The sequence below is a fragment of the Acomys russatus genome, chromosome 14 (assembly GCF_903995435.1).
Source record: "Acomys russatus chromosome 14, mAcoRus1.1, whole genome shotgun sequence".
NCBI lineage: Eukaryota > Metazoa > Chordata > Mammalia > Rodentia > Muridae > Acomys > Acomys russatus.
Window position 1 is genome coordinate 33,354,155 of NC_067150.1, and position 13,353 is coordinate 33,367,507.

Below are 13,353 nucleotides of genomic sequence, written 5' to 3' on the forward strand. Positions count from 1 at the left end.
AGCTGACAACTCACAGAAATATAAATAGAAGATAAAATACAGATGAGAAATGCAGACGGGGGAGATGGCTCAGTGGGGGGAAAACTGTAGCTCAAGTGTAAGGAACTGAGTATCAGTCCCCAGAACCCACACGAAAGCAAGATTTGAACACAAAGAACCAGCACCTGTAGCCTGGTGCTCCTGTGGGGAGACAGGGGGTAAGGACAGAAGAGTCCCAGGAAACCTGAACACCAGCTCGCTTTCCTAGTGTCCACGCAGGACACAACATGGAGACCTTGTCCCAAAGTGGGCAATGAGGAACGACACCCAGGCTTGGCCTCCGATCTCTGCTCGTGTGTTATGGTACCCACATATCCTCATTTACACAGGACGACATGTGAGTGCACACACATACACGATACACATGCAAGAGGGAGTGGGGAGGGGGAGGAGGGGGAGGAAGGCAAGCCGAAACTACGGAACAATATGCTTGTCCATTAACGACTCCAAAATATGAGCCTGGTGAGGGTGAGGCACTGGAGTGTGAGCTGCCATATGTAATGGTCTGTGGAAATGTAGAGTGCATAGCCTTTGGCCTTGAAATTCCATCTCTAGACCCCTTTCCTGGGGATACATTTGCACACCTGTGGAGTGGTTTATTTGCAGTTATCAAAGTTTGAAAGATGTTAAATATCCTTTGATAAGAACTTTACATAATCACATATGAAGCACCCATTTTATCAAACACTAGGCAGTGGTTTTTAAATAGAGGCACTTCTTTTTGCACACTGAGCAATGGTCCCATGGTGTATTGCACACGCTAGTGTAAGGGATAATGTGTGCACTGATTTTCAAAGACATACAAGGAGTAGGATGCACACAGTCTTAGGGTTTCCATTGCTGGGAAGAAGCACCACGGCCATGCAATTCTTATAAAGGACAACATTTCCTTGGGGCTGGCTTACAGTTCGGAGGTTTAGTTCATTATCGTCATAGCAGCAAATGTGACAGAGTGCAGGCAGACAGACATGGTGCTGGAGAAGGAGCTGAGAGTTCTGTATCTTGATCTGAAGGCAACCAGGAGGTGACTGGATGTGTTTCCCACTGGACATAGCTTGAGCATTAAGAACACAGTGACACCCCTCCTAATAGTGCCACTCTCTATGGCCAAGCATTCAAACACACGAATCTATGGGGCCAAACCTATTCCAACCACCACAGATCCTTAATGGTCTCTCTCTCCTCCTGACCCCCCTTAAATAGGGCATCATGATGTAGCAGCTCATTTTGTAGACCGCATGGGCTTTGACTGTCTCTGCCTCCCAAGTGCTGAAATTAAAGGCATGTGCCATTGTGCCTAGCCCTTACTGGTATCTTTAACTGGCGAATTGGGGATGGTGGCCTGACCTAATCTAACCTAACCTGACCTGTTGAGGCTGCTGGAGGCAGGTGGGGCAAGGAATGCGCTTGCTAACAACGCAACTCCACAGACTCAAAGTGCTTTCTTAGGCATGCTGTAGAGTCCGTTTTAGTGAGAGACATGATGCAGGGGTGGGGCTGGGGAGTGGCATGGGGGTGTCTCAGGTATACTCTTAGAAAAGCTCCAGCTTAGATCAGGTCATGTTTGATTCATTACACATTGGACTTTTCACTTTTTCTTCCTTGGCACATTTATAACCGTTAGCGAGAAATCGAGCAGCGCTGTGAAGCTAAGCCAGTCAGCAAAAACAGGACGACGGACCCCTTCATATGTCCTGCATTAGTGTGAATCCATGAAGAGATGCTGAGAACAAATATCCCCACTCTGAGGGATATAAAAGGCCCTGCCCTCGTGGGGTGGGAGTAAACACAAAGTAATCTTTACCAAAGAGAGCAAGGGGGGATAGGCTGTGCCGTGTAGAGGCTGCAGATTGAGAAGAATAGAGAGTGAGAAAAGCCGTGGGGGGGGGGGAGGTCCATTAGCAAAGGTTTTGTGGTAGTAACATCCCAGAGGAACCATTTAATCAGAAGCGAGTATTTCCTGAGCTATGGGCCTGCTATGGGCCTGGCACCATCAAGAGCTTGGGAATATATCAAAGAATAACATAAAGACGTGGTCTTTATACTGCCCACAATCTCCAGACAAGGCAGAGTATGGGGACAGGGGAATATGGAGAAAATCTGTGATTCATGTACAACTGGAAAAAAAAAACACCTGTAGTATGATTCTGGGTCTCTGTCCACTAGCGCGCCGGCTAAAGGAAAAAGAGATCAGTGTGTAGAGCATTGCTGTCTTAGATAAGATGGTCAGGGCGTCCTTCCTCATGAAGACCACCTAGTGAGGTTACTAAAGGACAGGACTACGCAAATGCCCTAGGATGGGAACAAGATAAACTACAGAGGCAGGTGAAGGAAAAGTGTGCGACAAGACAGCGGCTAAAGCACAGACGTCATTCTGGCCTATTGCACACGGCACTCCAGCCCCAGGGGACCTAATGTCCTCTTCTGCATAGAAATTTTGATCACAGAAGATACTGGGAACCAGAAACCTCCTGTTTCTCAGGGGACAGAATGGTTGCACCCATTGTGTTGGATGAGGGAGGCATGGCACATGCAGCATCTAAACAGTACCGCATGACTGAGCAGATGACTATGAGATGCTTTTGAAAATGTTTTGCTCATTGTTTTTGAAAAATGAAGTGGGAGAGGGTGCTGGCGGGAGAGCTCAGCGGCTAAGTGCACCTGTGGCTCTTGTACAGAACCTCAGCTCTCAGTGCCCATTCCAGCAGCTCTGATTCTGTTCACTCTTCTACATCCAGGGGATCCAGCACCCTCTTCTAGCCTTTGAGGGTACCTGCATGCAAGTGTGCATACACACCAGCATGAATGCACACACAGAAACCCAAATGTAAAACAATTTCTAACAAATGAAATGGCTCCTTTAAAATTTTAAGTTTGTAAGGCATATTTTTGCATTCTGGTCAAAATGGTGGGGATTCCCAAGGAATATATAACTTTAGACCAAGATAGAACTGAGTTGGAAAATACAAAGCCCTGCTGTACTGATAAGCTAACATCTGCTGTGTACTTGTCTGTGCAGGGGAACACTTTATCAGCTCAATGAGGCAGCTAGTGTTATACCACATGTCCATTGAGGACAAGGCAGCTCAGAGAAATTCAGTTTCTATCCACAAACACAGACCAATAGATGATAGAGTCCTGTTCCCATCACCCATGAAGCCCAAATACACACCCACTCCAGACTTTTCCCTTGTGCTCAGCAATGTGTGGTATTTGTATGTGACTTCCCCTGGTTCTAGAGCTCAGTGGGATTTCATTTTCCCATGCTGTCCCAGGGTAGCACCTGACTGAAGATGTCCCTTTTACCTTCTCATCTCTGACCTTAGTGTCAAAAGAACTAGATCCAAAGCCAGGCATAGTTGTGCACGCCTAGACGCTTAGCACCCAGAGACTGAGGCAGGAGGATTCCAAGTGCAAGGTCAGTATGGGTTACACAGAGGGACTATTTCAGAAAGAGAGAAGGTGAAAAGAAAGAGAAGCGGAGGAGAAAAGGAAGGAAGAAGTGGAGGGAGGGAGGGAAGGAAGCAGGGAGGCAAAGAGGGGGAAGGAATGGAAGGGGAGGGGAGGGGAGGGAAGGGCAGGGAAGGGAAGGGAAGGGAAGGGAAGGGAAGGGAAGGGAAGGGCTAGAGGAATAGAACCCATGGGCTCTTTAATCACAACAGTTGGCTCGTACCTGAGAGGTTGAGAACCTTGGTCCTTGGTGCTCAGTGCATCAACAGTCAGAGCAGCCCCACAGTGGCTGTCTTGCTGGAGAGGCCAACAGGTTGGTGGTTGCTTAGTCCACAAGACTGGATGGATGCCTCACAAGCCCTAATATAGTGCCCCAAACTCCAAGGGTTCCTGGAGAGCCACTGGCCCTCAGCCCTCTGTGGAAACAGAGGGATCTGCATCCTCAGCAACAAGGTAAAAGAGGGAAGGTCAAGCAAGCAAGCAAGCAAGCAGCCAAGACTGTCCCTTGGATGGATCGCCCCAAATCAGTTAAGGCAAAATGGACAGCTCTTCAGCTGATGCTTCCCACTCAGAAAATTGGAATTTGTGGCAAGCTGACACTAAAACCAACCATGATAGGCCTGGAGAGATGACTCAGTTGTGGTATTCCCTTCCAGAGGACCTAAGCCCAATGCCCACCACTCACATAGCAGGTCAAAAATATCATTAACACCCATCTCAGGGGATGACTAACTCTGGTCCCAGGAGATCTGATGTCCTCTTCTGGCCTTCACAGGCACCAGACAAACACATGGTGCACAGACATATATGCAGACATAATATCTGTATACATAAATTAATTTTAACATATAGAGCAGTCAACAAGACCAGCCTTGGAAGTCTTTTGACCCTGGACTGATGTAGTGCAGATACTCAGTATACACTGTGTGGGTATATCTGTGGCTGACTTATGTTGTAGCCTGGCTAATAGTCATATAACTGCTGAATGCATCCTGGATTAATCCATTATGGCTACTAGAGAGGACTCCACCTACCCCCTGACCTTGCTGCTTCTAGGGAAAGCAGCCCATTTGTTCCAAAGTTCATAGGAATGACTGAAGCTAAGAATAAACAGAACATATGGGTAACCATCGCTACTTTAATAAAACTCCTACTGAGGCAGTGCTTACATGCACACACAGACTCCAAACTCAAAGTTCAAGAGAGAAAACTCTTCAGACTCTCCAGAACCTTCTGGAAATGAGTCAGCCTAGTGAGTTCACTTTCTGAGATATAATGTCTATCTTTTCCAAGGAGAACTTTATTTTCCTAAGCATACTGATGAAAGACAAGAGGATGAGGTTGGTAAGGAGTCTATAAGGTGGACAGTTCATTTTCTAAGGCTGCCATTACAGAGTGTCACAAGTTAGGCAACTTCGCGTAGGAGAGGTCTCTTACCTGGATTTCTGTGGCAGCTGAGATCTAAAATCAAGATGTCAGTAGAACCACGCATCCTCCGCAGCTCAGGGGTGACCTTGCCTAGCAGCTCAGGGGTGACCTTGCCTAGCAGCTCAGGGGTGACCTTGCCTAGCAGCTCAGGGGTGACCTTGCCTAGCAGCTCAGGGGTGACCTTGCCTAGCAGCTCAGGGGTGACCTTGCCTAGCAGCTCAGGGGTGACCTTGCCTAGCAGCTCAGGGGTGACCTTGCCTAGCAGCTCAGGGGTGACCTTGCCTAGCAGCTCAGGGGTGACCTTGCCTAGCAGCTCAGGGGTGACCTTGCCTAGCAGCTCAGGGGTGACCTTGCCTAGCAGCTCAGGGGTGACCTTGCCTAGCAGCTCAGGGGTGACCTTGCCTAGCAGCTCAGGGTGACTGCCTAGCAGCTCAGGGTGACCTTGCCTAGCAGCTCAGGGGTGACCTTGCCTAGCAGCTCAGGGGTGACCTTGCCTAGCAGCTCAGGGTGACCTTGCTGCGCTCAGGGTGACCTTGCCTAGCAGCTCAGGGGTGACCTTGCCTAGCAGCTCAGGGGTGACCTTACCTAGCAGCTTAGGGGTGACCTTGCCTAGCAGCTTAGGGGTGACCTTGCCTAGCAGCTCAGGGGTGACCTTGCCTAGCAGCTCAGGGGTGACCTTGCCTAGCAGCTCAGGGGTGACCTTACCTAGCAGCTTAGGGGTGACTTTGCCTAGCAGCTCAGGGGCGACCTTACCTAGCGTCTTGAAAGCACACATCGCTTTCTTTTCTAAGCAGTGAAGTTCCCAGAGGGACAGGTCACCTTCTGTGGTTGGCTGGCACCTTTGCCTTTCCTTGCTTGACAGGTACTTCATTCCAACTTCTATCTGGGTTATCAAATGAGTCTTCTGCCTGGACATCTCTATCTCTTATCTCTTTCTGAAGGACACTGACCATAGTAGATATTATTTCCATCCTTTTCCAGTACGTCTTTATATTAAGCAATGCATTTATAATCACTTTATTGCTAAATAAAGTGATATATATACGTATATATATACATACATACACACACATATATGATATATGATATATCTATGGCTAGGCACTCCGTATGTCCTCTCTCTCTCTCTCTCTCTCTCTCTCTCTCTCTCTCTCTCTCTCTCTCTCTCTCTCTCTCTGTCTGTGTGTGTGTGTGTGTGTGTGTGTGTGTGTGTGTGTGTAAAACTCAATCCATAACAATAGGTAACAGGCCTTCTTAAGCCAGGCAGAGTTTTTAGTTGGAGAAGCCTATATCTCACATCCTAGTGCCAGTGGGACTACAAGAGGTGTAGAAACACCTCCTTCTCCCCTAGAGAGAAGCATTCCCAGAGCTCGAGGGCGCAGCATGCCTACCTAGTATGCACGAAGCTGCAGATTCAATCTCCAGTACCACGTAAAACGAATGTTGCTTGGGGCTACCAATCCAGTTATCTCAGAACTGCAGAATGTGTAGCTTTTGGAGCCAAGGGAAATGGCCTCTCTCTGTTTTTATATTAATCACCAGATCTTGATTCCAATCTTTATATTGAGCGCACCTTGGGATTGATTATATAACTTTCATTAGGTTAAGTCATTTGAATTCTCATTTTTATAACTAGAAATTGGTCAAATGTTGGCAATTTCACCTGATTTGATCCGTACATTTCATAAGGTCACCCCAAGATCACTCCAATGACTCTTACTTAGCTTTAAGTTTTCAAAGTGGGCCCAGGATTTCAAAGTTTCCACTTCCCAGTTTCTGTCCTTAGACCCTATTAAAATGCTCTGGGGACTGGATCCACCCTACCATATGCAATGAACACCTCGTGTTTGTGGACTCAGAAAAGAAGACCGTTGGATTCAAATTATTTATTGTATTAATTAGTAGTAGTATCTCTTTTTTAATCAAAGCACTCATTTGTTAATTAGTAACAAATCACAAGATTATTATAAGGACTAAAGTATGTGCTATAGCCATTTATAAATGTACACACAGACACACACACACACAGACACACACACACACACACACACACACACACACACACACACACACACACACACAGAGTATGCTACCAGCACAGTAGATGTTCACTGAAATGGATTTCCCTTCAGCACCTCTATTATCTCCACTAATAATTCCAGCAACTGCTGAAGGAAGAATTCAAGTGATGAGACAACCTGTGGGCTTCATGAAGGTAACTAGAACCAAGCAGTAGTGGAACCAAAGAGAAAAAGAAAAGAAAAAGAGGGAGACTTTTGTGCATAGTTTATTCTTTATATTTAACAGCAGAACCCATCTCAAGGAATACAATTCTTAAGCTCAGTTACTAGAGAGCTATCTTAATATGTTGTCTTTCTTCATCTTAAGATAACTAAGCTCCATTTGAATTCTACACATGATATGGCCGTGTTTACATCAAATGTCATTTTCCAACATAGCAGTTCTTTTCCATTGGGAACATACATGACATTAACATAAATTATCGCATATGATACTCTCTAAGGGGGCTATTGTGAGATCCCCTAGTTCCCCATAGGTCCTCCTTTCTCTCCCACTCTAGAAAGCCTTGAGGAAATGGGATGGTAACAAGCCAATGAGCCACTGTCATGTCTGCACCGTACCTAAAATGTGTGTGTGGTACAATACCCGCATCGAGACTCACTCTTCTAAGGCATGTAATACCATGATTGTTTGAAATGACTAGAAACCACAAGGCCATTAGGACATTTATACCTACGACATCTCTTGTCTCCACCATCTTAGTCACAGGCTTATAGATGCTACGACCCACAATGAAGTCTGAATCTTTTTTTTTCCTATATACTAATGCTGAACGAATAAATCCATTTCAGCCACAATGTTTGGCCCGATGGCATTCCTGCCTCTGTGTCACAGTGGCAAAGGAATGAGGTTTGGATAAAACCACTCCAGGCTTCCTGTCTTTCAACATCTTCTGTAGGCAAAATATTGCTCTCAATATAATCAATTCTGCCTAAACACCAGTAGCATTCTCCCACATCTTTAGCCATGTGAACATGCTAGTCAGTTCCTCCCCTCTTCTCTGTGGTCAAAGCTATTTCCTATCCATTGTGAGTAGTGTGGCTCTGGGGATGTCATCAAGGCTATCAGAACTTGCCACAGTGTACAGCTCTGGGAAAGATATCCATGGTATAAATGAAAACTCTTCAAGCCAAACCAGCATTGTGAGCCTTCCCAGAATGGGATTCAGGACAGGTTTCCTCTCTCCTACACAAAGACTTCCCAATAAGAGAGCCAGATCAGGATCAAGGATAATTTGCAGTTTGTTTGTGCTTGTAGTTAATGCCAGGAATACAAGATTTGGTTCATTCCTAAGACATAGAAACTTAGAATGCAGGTGAGACGGAACCAAATGATAAAGAACAAGGAAGTGTGATCCTCTTCAGGTGTAAAGACCAACATTTGCCTCTCAGTTCAAAACGAAAGCTCACACACAAAACGAAAGCTGTATAGCATCTCCAGGGTCTGGCCATGCTCGTGTGCCCTCAAGAACAGCATTCTCTTCTCTTCAGTGAAATGATGTGTGTGCCTTCCTGATGAAGGCTTAGCAAACATCAGGAATCCAGAAGGTGAATACCCCAGAGTGTGTTGGATCTTCTGAGTAGAGATGGAGTTACAGATGGTTGTGAGCTGTCTGTGGGAATTGAACCCAGGTCCTTTGGAAGAGCAACCAATTCTTTTATCTATAGAATCAACCAAGTCCACTGAATTATGAAAAATGAACAAACTGACTCTACACTAAAGCTGCACACAAGCCAGGAGGGCAAAGCCAAGAGGGCAAAGCCAAGAGCAGCAAACTTGAGGTTGGGTTAAATTCAAGAACTTATTGTTCTGGTTGGCTTTCATTGTTAGCTCGATAAGACTTGGAATCACCTAAGAAAGGGAACCTCAGCTGAAAAACTGCCTCACAGTTTGGCGGGTGGTGATGACTGTGATAGATCGTTTTGATTGATGGTTGATCCAGGAGAGCTAGCCTAGTGTGGGTGGCATCATCCTCTGGTTTGGGGGGGGGGGGCAGATTGAGTCTATGCTACATAAAAAAGCTAGCTGGTCAGGAAACAGTGGACAAGGCAGTAAGCAGTGTTCCTCTGTGAGTTCTGCTTCGGTTCCTACTTGACTTTCCTCCATGATGAACTATGACCTGAAAGTATAAGCTAGAATTAACCCTTTCCTTTCCTAAGTTGTGCTTGGTCATGGTGTTTAACACAGTAACAGAAAGCAAACTGGAACACTGAGGAACATGTCTTTTTCTTCCCCCACGGGCTTCTAAGCTCCTGGAAGTCTGTTTATAAGCTGTGATCGGGAACATGACCTTCAGTTTCCCCCTACAGACATACCAAGAACTATGGTTCCTTCTGCGCACTCTCTTTTTAGGAGATCATGGGCATATTCTAAAGTGGATATATTTGCTCAATAATCCTTTCTTGGAACTGAGGTCAAATTCCATTTACAAAAAGCAAATTTAATTTGTATATAGGCACACTTATTTCTGAAAAGCGTTCTTCCAATCTGATTGCCCACCAGGTTCACGGGCAGCCTTTAGTAGCTCCCACTGACAAATCCATCCTCCAACAATGAAAATGTGACAATATCAAAACTGTTTAAGACACAATACCAAGAATACTGGTGTGTGTGTGTGTGTGTGTGTGTGTGTATACCTCAAGTGTCATTTCACTTTCCTTGTTTTTTCAGACATGGTCTCTTACTGGCCTGAGGCTCCCTTATTGGGTGAGGCTGGGTAACAAACGCCAGGGTCTCTGCCTCCCCAGCGTGGGAATTATAATTGTGTGCCACCATACCTGTCTTTTTTATATGGGTTCTATGCATCGAACTCATGAGTCCATGCTTATAAGGCAAGCATTTTCCCAACTGAGCTGTCTTCCCAGCTCTCCATTCATCATTCTAAGGAATAGTTCCAAAAATGCTTTGAGTAATTTTTTAGAATCTTGAGGAAAAAAAAAAGCATAAATCTATTAAGAAGACAGCAGTGAAAACAATCGCGCCCTTCAGAGCGCTTCATCCTCACACACACTACTTAACAGTAATGAGCAGTTCCGATGAACACTAAGGAGTCTGTTAGACAATGTTCACCTGTGTGTGTCCTTATTGAATGCTCCTAAGAGCTGCCTGCAAATAACATGAGCAGTCACAGTTGACCCTGACTGCTTGCCTCTATCAGTCAGGGACTCTGCTATGGGTCATTTCGTTGAAATCTGCATTTTACAAACAAAAACAAGCCTTAAAAAAAGAAATCTAAGGATCTTGTTAAGGCCACAAAGATGCTAAGAGAAGTAAGATTCATGAGCAAATGCATGTAATTTGTTCTTAATTACCTGGATTTATGTGCTGTGGTATAAGCTACAGGCTTATGGCCTCCTGATTTGTTTGAAAAAGTTTATCATTTTTAATTATGTGTAGGGGTGTGTGTGTGTGTGTGTGTGTGTGTGTGTCTACATGTGGGTGTGTGCACATGAGTGCAGGTGTCCTGAGGACAGAGGGTGCTGGATCCTCTGGGCAGAGCTCGAGTTAGAGGGTTGTGAGCTGTTTGTGGGAATTCTTGTATCCACTGAATCATCTCTCCAGCCCCAAACTTACTGATTTACACATACACATATACAGGCATGTATATATGTCTATGTTTTATATATATACATATGTTTTATGTATACATATACATGTATACATATGCATATATACATATATGTACATACAATATAGATCCCAACTCACATTTCCTTTCAGGAAGAACATTGTCTGTTCCATGCTCAATAACACAACTTGTAAACTGTATTGGTGATAGTGGCCCAACAAGGACAAGGATGTTGTAAGTGGAAAGAAGAGGACAAACTTATTCAAGGTAGTTCAGTTCCTCTATCCTCCTGGACCCCAAAAGCCAGCTTCATAGGTGTGAGCACAGGAGTCAGAGGAGGAATTTTGTAGTGTGCCCCAGGCCAGGTGCAGCATGGGGCTTTGTAACTTCCTTGCTGAGCCTTTCATCCCAGGTAAGGCCCTGCAGTCTGGCAAGCCTCAGTGGCTGACATCCTGAATGGGAACATTCATCTCTATTCATCTCTCCCCTTCAGACTCCTCCCCCCCCCATGCATATTTATAAAGACCTCAAGAATCCTAGGATCCCATAAAAATGCAAAGTACAATTATTATTAATGATGATACAGTTAGCAAGGACGACATTTGTTATTTCTACTCAATTGCTTTCCCCAGGAGCAGAACCTTTTTTTTTTTTTTTTTTTTTTAGGAGGTGTTAAAGCACAGTCCTGGCTACTTTGATCCTCGGCCATTCTCCTGGAGAAAGTTGGGCCGCAGACTAGGGCGGTGCCCTTCCCCTCCCTCTGCAGTACAGTACTGCACTGGCTGAGCCCTAGTTGCCTGGTGTAAATGAAACTGTTTGTCTTTATTTGATTTCTGGTCTCAGGAAACACTGTTAGGATCAAGGCAGGCCGCTAGACTAGGAGACTTCCTCTCTCGCCAAGGTAGTCACTAGTCTGTTCAGGCAGCCCGGGCTCATAGATCTAGTTTTATTTCCCCACTTAGTCACCTGGAACTAAGTGATTTTTTTTTTTTTTTCAAGGCGAAGGGCGAACACATTTCCTTATGTAAGCAGTCTTCCTCCTGTTCCTAATCACCATTGTCTCTCAAACAAGCCGCTGGCTGAGGCTGGGAGGAGCCATTTCCATCCTCCGTCCGCAGCCTTCCATTGTACTTTCGGAGGAGTTTACAGAGAAATACTGAACCGGTTTGGGATTTCCCCGTAATGACCCGCTTCCTCTAACACACACCAGAAACTATTGAAATGTGAATTTCCACGAGGAAAGGGCTCCCCGAAAATCTCCATTATCCTATGCCCTTCAGAAAGTACCTTGCCTTTCTTTGGGCTCCCATCCCCCGCTCCCACCCTCCCTCCAGCCCCGCACCCCGCCTTTCCCTCCTTCTTAAGAAGACTTTCCCAGGTCCCTCTTGGCTGTGGTTGAACGACGTTGGCTGCAGTCCATGCCGTAACAAAGGCCTGGCATTCCAGCTGTCTGCGTCTAATCTCCAGTGTCAGCTCTCGTTAATGTGTGAGCGTGAAATCAGAGGGGGCAGAGCTGCACGGAATATTAAAACCATGATCAGAATTCCACTGAGATGCTGAGAGGCTGCGAGCACCATTAGAGGAGGCTGTCAAATCACGGCTTCGCATTAAATAAAAGATTTCTATCGGAGCAAAGTACAATCAGTGAATCGCTGAGCTAAATTAGCATTTTTTCAATTGGAGATCGAAGGTGATTTATTGTTCTACAAGACATTAATGTAACTATGTGCTTGACCCGCTAAGGCAGCTAATTTTTCATTTAAATGGTTTCTTTCCTTCCCGGTGCAAAGGCTGCAATCATATTTCAACTTTGCCGAGTGATCAGAAAAGTCCTGGAATGCTGCAGAAATGCCGTCCCCTCCCCTCCTTCCTTCCCCTTTTCCAGCTCCAGAGCCTTCCTCCTCCCCTCCCCTTCCCTACTAACCTCATGGCTGGTGGTCAAGGTCACAGAGGAAGAGTAATCTCAAAGCCACCGACTTCAAAGCCTCCATCAAAGAAGCCCCCACGTAGCCACTGAAATAAAAGGGAGTGGGGGAGGGTGGGGTCCAGGCACTGGTCGTTCCTATCAACAAGAAAAGACCCTTTAACTGCCCTGCTGGTAGGGCCCAATCCGGGGCATCCTGGGTCCAGTCTCTCTTGCAGCCCGCTCACTGTGCCTCCCTCTCACATCCTCCCCAGCCCCCTCCCCTGCACACACATCGCCTCAAGATAATATACATTTCCAATTAGCAGCGCACATTCTAGCCATGTTCTCTTTGACTGCCCTAACTATCTTCCTTTTTTTGCTAAAAAGCAAAGCTGTCATTAATGCAATCCTGCAGCTCCATTAATCCGAGGTACAATGCAGCTTTTCTCTCTCAGGCTCCCCTGAACATAAAAACTACAGTTACTCAAGCACCCTTCTTCTATTAAGATTCCTTGTCAATTGTCTTTCATTACATACCTGATGTAACACAGTAGCCATCGAAGCTCTTGAACACAGAACAGAAGCATGCAATTCCATTCATTTCCCAATGCCCTTGCTTTCAAAAGGCAGCTGGTATTTTTGTTGTGGTTGGTTTTAAGCACATTGATTTTAATCTCTGAAAAATGAATGAATATATTTTAGGGTACACTGGGGCCCCTCACATGTGGCCAACTTGTTAGATTTAGAACAAGATGGCCATCCTGGCTGAACCCTGGTAAATTACATTTTCTCGTTTCTCTGAATCGCTTCTTATGGAATTAGTTCATTGTGTTCCACACTGAGAAGGAGGGGAGGAGCTGGCACGGGGGTGGTGGGCAGT

The 13,353-nt window shown here is 45.7% G+C and overlaps 1 long non-coding RNA gene across 1 annotated transcript; it reads right to left on the reverse strand.

Moving 5' to 3' along the window:
* Positions 1-11,940: 11,940 nt before the first annotated feature.
* LOC127198031 (uncharacterized) lies at positions 11,941-13,142 on the reverse strand. The gene is made up of 3 exons (XR_007831807.1): positions 13,011-13,142; positions 12,492-12,629; positions 11,941-12,080 (listed from the first exon to the last, which is right to left on the reverse strand). It is a non-coding gene; the product is annotated as an uncharacterized LOC127198031 (long non-coding RNA).
* Between the last annotated feature and the right edge of the window lie 211 nt (positions 13,143-13,353).